Consider the following 10511-nt stretch of genomic DNA (forward strand, 5'->3'; position numbering starts at 1 on the left):
GAGAAGAGAGAGCAGCCATGAAAGGAGAAGAACATGCAGGAGAAAGAACCAGAGCTGCCATCTAAAGGGGTTAAGAGGAATGTGGCCCAGAGGGCTGCTTAGCTAGGTCAAGAGGAGCCACGACGGACCATAGAAATTAGTAAATAATAATGGTGTTATGGATAGAAAGTGGATTCTAACAGCATGGAGGTTAGGCAGTTGCCCAGCTATTGTGCATTTAAGGCATATTAAAATATAAAATGTAAAGGCAGTATGTGTGTATCCAGGAGCACAAGTGGTCTAAGGTAGGCAGGAGCTCTAGATTTATTAAACCAGGGACTTATTAAAATATTTCTACTACACTTAGTAGTAGTAACATTCCACTTTAAAATAAGGAAACTTAGGCTAAAGTTATGCTAACATACGTTAGCATAGGATGGAGCAGACAGCTGTGGGAGTAAGAGTTGAACTGGATCATCTGGTTCAAAACCCCTGATCTCCGCCAATATATTGAACTGAGAAAACTGTCTCTGTGGGGTGTCTGTGTGTGTGTGTGTGTGTGTGTGTGTGTGTGTGTGTGTGTGTATCTTAGCAACATCCAGCTACCCAAACAAAGCCATCCTTAGCAACTTTGCCTTTATTAAATCTGTCACATAACATGCTGGAATACTGACACATAATCCAACATAAATTCACAGAAATATTAAAAATTGGAAATAAAGCAGGTTCTAATTGAAATTTTCAGAAAACTATTCAAGGAAGTTTGTCACTCTCTTAAAATTGCATGAAAAAACGAAATATCTAGCTAAGTTATATCTTAGTGGTCGCCTATTCTATAGACTCTCATTCTAAATGCCATTGGAAGTGGATCATTTCTTTTTGATTCTATATACTCATACAGAAATATCTATTGGATGCTTCTCACTTAATAATTGCAGAAGGAACCCACTTGGGGACCCAATCTAACTTGTAAAGAGTAAAGCTTTCCCCCTACATGGACTTGCAATTGAGGAACCTCCAGATCTTCACAGAAAGAAAGTAGGTGTGTATTGTCTTTACTCTCGGGAACACAGACTTGTAGAAGGCACAGTATTTCCCCATCCCCAGATACATAGATTTTGCTTAGTCGTCAAAGTACACTGTTGGTAATATGAGGATTGCTTCAGGGAGCTTTCTCAGTGCGTACAAGTTTCTCCAATGACCCAGTACTGTATTAATAAAATGTTAAACTCTCCCCAAATCGTCCACAGTCAATAAATAATGCAGGCCGAAATCACTAAATATTATGCCTTTGGGGGCTGTTTCATTGAAACTCACTGATTCAACACTATTCCAAGGAAGTTCTGCCACATTCAGCATTCTTTCTGAGGATTTCGCCAGCCTGAATACCAAGGTCCTTAAAGGCCCTTTCCGCTGTCACCCTTTCTCAGCTCACAAATGATGGGGACAAGAAGCTGGTTCTCAGGGAATTGCAATTGTGACCTGTCTTTAAATGCTGGCTCATTTCCACTCTGCTTCCAAGTTTTAGGAGGAAATTAGATAAGCTTTTTTTCCCTGAAGATCACTTTCGCCCTTATTCACCTCCACCATGAAGGCTGAACTAGAGAATCTTTGAACAAGCTGAGCCAAGCCAGCTTCTTCTGCTGACAGGGTCTGCAGGGTGTTAGTTTGGAAGATGCAATTTCAAATTTGAATCTGGTTTCCATTCTGGAATTCCTACCAGTGCTTCAGGAATTGGATCTCATACAAACACATGAAAATTACCCATCAAGAAGAACTTCCCTGTTCCCTTTCAGAAAGAGGAAGAAACATCAGAAGAGATCATTAACAAAAGCAAGATAGAGAACACAGCTTTGAACAAGAAGGGTGTTTTTAGAGAAGCAGCCTGGCCATGGAGAGGGGCCTCTTTGGCATCTTTGCAATTCTCTGCATCTTGGGAGGAAAGGGTTCCAGGTCAGTTCCTGCACTCCAAGCAGGTTTGAGCCTCTAAAGATTTGTATTTTGGTCTGTATGCTAACTTCTCAGCTCCAGAAGTCAACAGAGGTCAGCATTCTACAGCATGTACTTGGGGGATGGGCTAAGGACTCAGAGCATTGGGTTTTACAAACAAATAAGTCTATGTTAGATTCCTGCTTTAGTTCAGAATCTTAGAATTCTTCGCCTGTTTTTGCTGTTGTTGCTTTGTTTCGTTTATTTCTTGAGACAGGGTTTCTGGGTGTCTCTTTGGCTGTCCTGCTACTTTTCTTTGGCTTCTAACCAGTTACTTGCTCACTGTTAGGTTTTCAAACGTGGGAGAAATGGCTGAGATGCCTATTTAACATATAAAAGCAGACCTGGCCACCAGGTTCTCCCTGAACCCTTCAGTCTTTACCTATTACAGCTGCCCTCCTGGCTGGCATACACCACTTGCTACCACGAACTTCTCTAGCCCAGGGGATTGGGTTGCTTCTCCCTATATAATCCATCTATTCAATTACATGTCCTTTTTGTACCTTTTAGGCATTTGGCTCACCTCTCTCCCTTCTTCATCCCCACCCCCACCCCCTCCTCACAAAGCACAGTTCAGTCTGGTCATGTCCACTTTGGACTTCCTCTAGCTATGCTCTCCCACATATCTATAACAAACTTTTTCCTCAACAATATCTAAGAGCAATCATGTTTCTCTCTCTCTCTCTCTCTCTCTCTCTCTCTCTCTCTCTCTCTCTATCAATCTATCTTATCTTGTGCAGGAACCTGAGGCTAGCTGTACTCCTTTCCTTTTACTTCCTTCCTTTCTTCCCTTTTTTTTTTTAATTCACCTGCCTGTGAAATGAGTCCAGAGTACCTGCTACACAAGGACATTATTAGAAGATGAAAATAAAAGACCGGGTAATTATAAATAATTGTGAATACGTGTCAGAGACATTTTATCTACATCAATAATACCTTCTATTCCTTTATGGAATTAGACATTCCATAATTTTGGTTGTTTGTCTACAGGGGACAAGGCCTCAGAGAAGCCAATTCAGACTCAGCGCACTTAGGAGTGTTATAGAAAACGGTGTTGAAAAGGTTCAGAAATGCATGATGTAAGTAGAAATCTAGATAAGGAGGTAAAAGTAGAAGCTTTGTCTAGTACTGAGAACTCCTTGAGATTGTCAGGAGTGAGCAAAGCCAAGGTGCACACTGTGGAGGGGAAGAAAATATCCTTCAGATACATTTGTAAAGTGTGTGAGACTGTATTAGTAATCTTCTAAAAAGAAAGGGAAATTAAGTTTCTTTGTTCCTTGAGGGTAGAGGAAGTCCCATCTGCCCACCTGCTGTTCTCCACAGGAGGTAGAACCAGTTACAGTCATTTGGCTTACCACCTGACAAATTACAAACCAGGGAAAAGTGATTCCAAGAGCTCAGGGTACTTATTTGCAAACTCAGGAACCAGCTCCAGTTGCCTAGACCAACTGTTTTTAACCTGTGGGTCTCGACCATTTGGGGGTCAAACAACCCATCCACTGGGGCCACATATCAGATATCCTGCATATCAGATATTTACATTATGTTTCATAACATTAGCAACCTTAGAGTTATGAAGTAGCAATGAAAATAACTTGATGCAATGAGAAAACCACAGCACCAGCACGAGTAACTGTATTAAAGGTTGGCAGCATTGGGAAGGTTGAGAACCCCTGACCTAGAGAGCTGTAATCATTAGCAAGCTTGAGAACTGCTATTTATTGGATATTTTATGTATTTACATTTCAAATGTCATCCCCTTTCCCCTCTCTCCCATTACACCTCCCCATGCTTCTATGAAGAGCTCCCACTCCCACCCCACCCCCGCTCCCACCTCAACACCCTGGCATTCCTCTACACCGAGGGAACAGGGAACGAACCTTCACAGGACCAAGGTCTTCCTCTCCTACTGATGCCAGACAATGCTATCCTCTGCCGCATATGTGGCTGGAGCCATGGGTCCTTCCATGTGTACTCTTTGGTTGGTGATTTAGTCCCTAGGAGCTCTGGGGGGGGGGGGGTCTGGTTGGTTGATATTGTGGTTCTTTCTATGGTGTTGTAAACTCCTTCAGCCCCTTCAGTCCTTTCTCTGACTCCTCCATTGGGGTCCCTGTGCTCAGTCTGATGGTTAGCTGTAAGCATCCTCATCTGTATCAGTAAGGCTCTGGCAGGGCCTCTCAGGAGACATCCATATCAGGCTCCTATCAGTAAGCAATTCTTGGCACAGCAATAGTGGCTGGGTTTGGTGGCTGCATGTGGGATGGATCCACAGGTGGGGCAGTCTCTGGATGACCTTTCCTTCAGTCCCTGCTCTACTCTTTTTGTCCCTGTATTTCCTCCCGTGAGTATTTTGTTCCCCCTTTTAAGAAGGACTGAAGCATTCACATTTTGGTCGTCCTTCTTCTTGAGCTTCATATAGTCTGTGAATTGTTACTTGGCTATTTGAGCTTTTGGGCTAATAGCCATTTATCAGTGAGTACATACCATGTGTGTTTTTTTGTGTTTGGGTTATCTCACTCAGGATGATATTTTCTAGTTCCATCCATTTGCCTAAGAATTTCATGTAGTAATTGTTTTTAATAGCTGAGTAGTACTCCACTGTGTAAATTTTCTGTACCCATTCCTCTGTTGAAGGACATCCAGGTTCTTAAGAGGTCCTCTTCTTTTTCTAGGAGTAGTTCAAGTTCATGGAGGCTTGCTTATTTTCTCTTTTCTTCTTTTCTATTAGGGATTTTGAGCAGCATGTTTCCATAAAAGAAAAATAAACTTAAACATCCAATAATGTGTGTGTCTCCCCATTAACTAGGCCTTGTATTTGTCACCGTGATACACATTTGATTATTATAATCCTAATTATGCATTTAAAGACTATAATAGCTGATCAGGTGGCCCTTAAGGGCCATATGCACCATCTTGGAAAGAAACTCTCCATGTGAACTTACTAAAAGATCTTCAGACAGGGTAGATGGGCTGACTTTAAAAGGAAATTCTCAGAGAAACTTGTGTTTTAAATTTTCCCAGGTTTCCATTAGTGAAGAACGCTAAGTGTGTATCATTCAAACCACAGTTAAGGCTTAACTTATCTTGATTCCCTGGAAATTCTAGGACTCTAACTTGCATTGGAATCAGGCGAGGTACTCAAGTCAATTCCAGGCCTGGCTTACCAGTATCAGTCCAATCTGCCCTGCTGCTATATGAAAACAATTGTGTTTAGTGGCACTGCAGACGCCGGCTGTGTCTCTCCGGTCATGACATGAGCAAGGTTTACTGGAAGCATGGCATATCCCATGGTTGCTCTTCTAGATAGTACATTGGGCTACTGTGTCCCTCATCCCTTCAGCCTTGTAGTCCGAGAATGTCAGAGCAACACCAGAGGCCCTAAGCCTATCAAAGTTGGCATTTCTTCCCCAGAAGCCACTGTGGATAATTGAATCATAATAGCACTCCTGTGAGCTTTTGAAATCTCACTTCTCCCTCAAAGTGAAGGGCATATCAAATGAAGCCTAAATCCTCAGATGTAATGGCAGTCACATGGTCTGTCTTTTATACATATTTTTCACTCTTAAGAGAGGCATAAGAGCACAGCTCTGAAGAATGAGTTTAAATGCTATTACAGTTCATACTCATTTTTCAACTTTAAAAAGATAGATCTCCTAACACTACTTTCAGGATAAAAAGGGGGGGAAGGGGTCTGTTTTGGTCATTGTAAGTTTACTGACAGTAACTACTAACACAAGCATGCAAACTCATTATTAAGCACTCACCATTGCCTTTTGGCTTCAGCCCACCTGGGTCTGCTTGAATTAGCAAAGGCTGTTTGGTAGGACAGGGAACATCTGTCCAGGAAGTGTACCAGAGGACCTGAAGCTTCATCAGCTTCTGACTTATGACTGTGTTGGGAGCCTATCTGCAGCTGAAACTCCAGAGACTTGATGGAAAGGCATTGGCTGAACGTGCTGGGGTCTTTGTGAGGGCTGAAAGGTCAAAGCAGCTGAACTTACTTGTTCACTCTGAAGGATCAAACTTAATATTTTTAGGAAAGCTTGTAGCACCAAAGCTATTAAGGTCCAGTGATTGAATAAGTTTCCCCCCTACATCATCAATGGTAATTTTAGGAATTAGCAGAAATGCACTACTGGTTCAGTCAAGTGGAGAAATATTTTGTCTTTTGGGAGGACACCTTTCTCTCCTGTGATAATAAATATAAAAAACATTTAACCAGGAGTGGTGGTATATTCGTGTAATCCCAACATCAGAGACCCAGACAGAAGAACTACTTTAATGCTAACCTGGCCTACTATATAGCAATACATTTCTGGACAAAAATGGTTGTTAAAATGTGCTATATGTAAGCCATTTTAAGTGAAAAATACATAAATACATATATAGATATTTATGGATGTTGTATCAGATATCTACAATTGGCCATGTGTATTGGTGGGTTCCAAATCTGGGTTCTACCAATGGCATATGAAGCTATTTGGGGGTGGAGCAAAATGTCTCTTGGATCACTTCCAAAGGCACCAATTCCTTGGAATTATAAGGATTTCTCTCTAATGACCTTTCATTTCTCCAAATTCCTACTTCCTCATGCCATCATATTAGAGACTTAGATTTCAACATGAAGCCTAGTCATTGGGTGCATACAGGTATTCACCATTTAGCAAAGACCCAGACATTTGTTTGGCCAGGCTCAATGTGACAACTTTGGGCTGTACAGATTTACCAAATATAAAACACAGGCCACTTAGATTTAAGTTTCAGTTAAACAGTGAATAGGTTGGGATGTGGCTTATGATATGTGAAATTGATTGTTAAACAATGTACTTGAGTCAAACGAGGTTTGGGGAAAATTATGTTACCAAATTAACCTTATACCTAAGAAAACCTGAAACTTCGCAATGGTACCACCTAGATAGCTGGTACAAAAACTGTAGGCACCGTTTTCTCTGATAGAGTGACATTAGGTATTGCAATCGCACTCAGGTCTCATGCTAAGGAGCTGTTGGCCAACAGCAAACCGACTCCACAGTTTTGTAAGTATATGCTTTTAGGTTCAGTGGGTTTTGCCTTTTTTGTTTGGGTTTTTTTGGGGGGAGGGTTGAGAAAGAGACAGAGAAAGAGGAGAGAGACACATGTATGTCACACAGAGAGAGAGAGAGAGGGGTGGAGAGGGAAGTTTGGATTGTATGGAGGCAGGAAAAATTTGGGAGGACTTGGAGAAGTATAAACAAAATACATTGTTTTAAAATAATTTTAAAAGTAATAAAAATTCCGTACATTTACCACCCCTAAATAACAGCATGGTTTTTAATGTCCTCTTCAAATATAGCTATGAAAGAATATGGAAGGCAACTCCAGCAACTTCCCAGACTGCCTTATAGGAGAGACTGGAACAAAGACAATGATGGGTCAGTCTCAGCTAAGACCACACCTTGACCAAAACTGTTTGGTCATGATTACTTCTTGCCATATTATTTAAACCCAAACCTTTGGCTGGGGATATGAACAAAGTACTTGCTGTGTTAACATGAGAACCAGAGCTGTGATTTCCAGCCAAGGTTATGGCAGCCTGCCTGTAAAGCAAACTTTTGGAAGGCAGGGACAAGGCATCCTCAGAGCAAAATGACTAATTAAATTACCCATATTTGTAATCTCTGTTATCAGCAAGGCACCATGACACAATGTATAGGATTAACATTGATAGAGGAAGACTCCCAATATCAAATGGTCCCACATACACATGTACATATGTATACAGGTGAACACATGTACAATGCATACATATACAGATGGAAAGCTTTCCCACTAAATTTCCTCTCAAGGCCCTGAAGATGGACTTGAGGGATCACTGTATGTTTTTACTCTTTCCAATGTGATCATATTGAGTAAATCTTCTTTCTCCACTTTCTCCTACTATTTGATTCTTTAATTGGCCTATTGGGAATGAGCGACTAATCCTATCTTGCTTGCCTTGTAGCCCAGGCATGATAAGTATCGAAGCTTTCAAAGGTAAAGTCCACTAAGAAATTAGTATAAGGGAAATTCTCCAATTGTCAGATCTGCTGATAGATAATCAATATCCTGCCCAACTGAACCAGGATATTGTGAAAAGAGAGATTGCTGGGCTTCCTAGCATAGCCTACATTTGTTCGGCTCCTTACAAAGGGAGCTTCTAACTCAGATCAATCTGCCATGACATGGAGTTTAAGGTTGACGATAGGGATTCAAGTTCAGTCAACTGGAGAAGAAAGGGTACCTTGTCATACTTTGAAACAATACACTAAAGATGTTAGAGTATTTGAAAATCAGCAGTAGGGCCTGAAAGAGTCACCCCTGCCCACCCCTACCACATGCCTGACCATTTGGTATCACATAAGTCACTGGTGACAGGAACATTCCCAAGAAATAGTCTGGGATTTAAAAAAAAATCCCATCACAACTGATGATGAGGGTGAAATGTGTACCATCTGGTCAAACAGCTGTGGAAAGATGCAAGCCAGTCTGGGAACACTATCAGATGTTACAGAAAGAAAAATATACATAAAACCTAAATCAGAGGCATGGTAATGGATCAGCAGGAAAATGTTTGTCATGCAAGCATGAGTATCCCCAGCACTCACAAAACTAAAACAGGCCCAGTACCTCATATCTCTAATCCCAGTATTCAGGAGACAGGGGCAGAAAAAATACTAAGGCTTGCTGGCCAGCCAAACTAGCTGAGTTGGTGACATCAAGATTTAGTGAGGAACCTAGTATCAAAAAATGAGGCAGAAACTGATTAAAGAAGAGATTCAATATCTGCCTTTGACTTCTACTTGCACATACACATGTGTGTAGCTGTACAAACACAAACATATCTCCTCTCTCTCTCTCTCTCTCTCTCTCTCTCTCTCTCTCTCTCATGCACACACGCACACGCACACGCGCACGCGTGCACACACACACACACACACACACACACACACACACACACTTTTCTTCTAAGTTAGATGGGCTTTGCAACAAGATTAAGGCAAGATCTTTGCCTCAACATCTACCCCTTAGCTTGAAATGAGGTAAGCAGCAGGACTTTTTCCAAGAACAATCTGTGCTTTGGAAAGTATCTTGAATGAAAGCCACATGTGAAGAAAGGGCTGCAGACAGGTTTTTATGGCAGGGAAGATCAATTATGACAACAACTTTTTTGAGGTTTTATTTTTTATTTTTTTAATTTTTATTTGTTATTTATTTACATTTCTTTTTTAATTTTTTTATTACATATATTTCTTTACTTACATTTCAAATGTTACTCCCCTTCCCAGTTTCCTGTCCATAATCTCCCACTCCCTCCCCTCCCCCTACCCCTCCCCCATGCAGATATTCCCCCTATACATTCCCCTTATTGCCCCCATATTCCCCTGCACTTGGGGTCCAACCTTGGCAGGACCAAGGGCTTCCCCTTCCACTGGTGCCCCAACAAGACTATTCTCTGCTACATATGCAGTTGGAGCCCTGGGTCAGTCCATATATAGTCTTTCAGTAGTGGTTTAGTCCCTGGAAGCTCTGGTTGGTTGCCATTGTTGTTTTTATGGGGTTGTAAGCTCCTTCACCTCTTTCAATCCTTCCTCTAATTCCCCCCAAGGGGGTCCTATTCTCAGTTCAGTGGTTTGCTACTGGCATTGACTTCTGTATTGGACATGCTCTGGATGTGTCTCTCAGGAGAGCTCTATATTATGACAACATTTTTAACTGTGTAAAAATCATTGCTCCTTCAGACAAAGGACCAGTAGGCTCTTCTATATCTGTTTCTTTCTGCTGTACTTTCTAACATTTCTTAAATGTCCATGATGCACCACATCACCATATGAACAATTATTTCTCTGGAACTTGGGGATAGATTATTTTGCATCACTTTTTCAAATAACAGTTCTGTCTCTTGTTTATACTTTCTTATTTTACGGTTATTAAGATTTCTAGTGCTAGGAATTCAACCCCACACAAGAAAATGTGTATGTAGTCAATAAAACCTATCTCCACAAAGGCCTTGGACCTTATAAACAACTATAAATCAGCTATGTTCGTAAAATAAAAGAAATAACCTATAAAGAATATAAAGAAACTGTGAGAGGCCTATCCAAATAAAGAGTATTATTTTAAAATAACAAAATAATCTATGAAATAAAAATGGGATGAAAAAGTCAATAAAGGACTGCAAATATCACAGGGCAGGAGACAATAACTGAAGATTGGTAAGTCTAAGGCACAAAAAGATGAGACTTCAATAAAGATAAAGCAGCTAGACAAAAGACCACCAAGAAAACAGAACATATGCAAATCTACAACCCAAGCCGACCTCCTACTCTTTGAAGAAGAGTACTCCCAAGTACAAGAAGACACGGGAACTTACGTGCACAGAGAACAAGAGGCCAGAAATTATGTCACAAAGCAAATCTAAATAAATTTTAAAATGTTTACATTACAGAAAGCATGTCAATATTTTCTATCATTACAAGAAAGTGAAGCAGGAGTTCAGTAACAATAAAACTCACAAGAAATCAACA

The sequence above is a fragment of the Rattus norvegicus genome, chromosome 1 (assembly GCF_036323735.1).
Source record: "Rattus norvegicus strain BN/NHsdMcwi chromosome 1, GRCr8, whole genome shotgun sequence".
Lineage (NCBI taxonomy): Eukaryota > Metazoa > Chordata > Mammalia > Rodentia > Muridae > Rattus > Rattus norvegicus.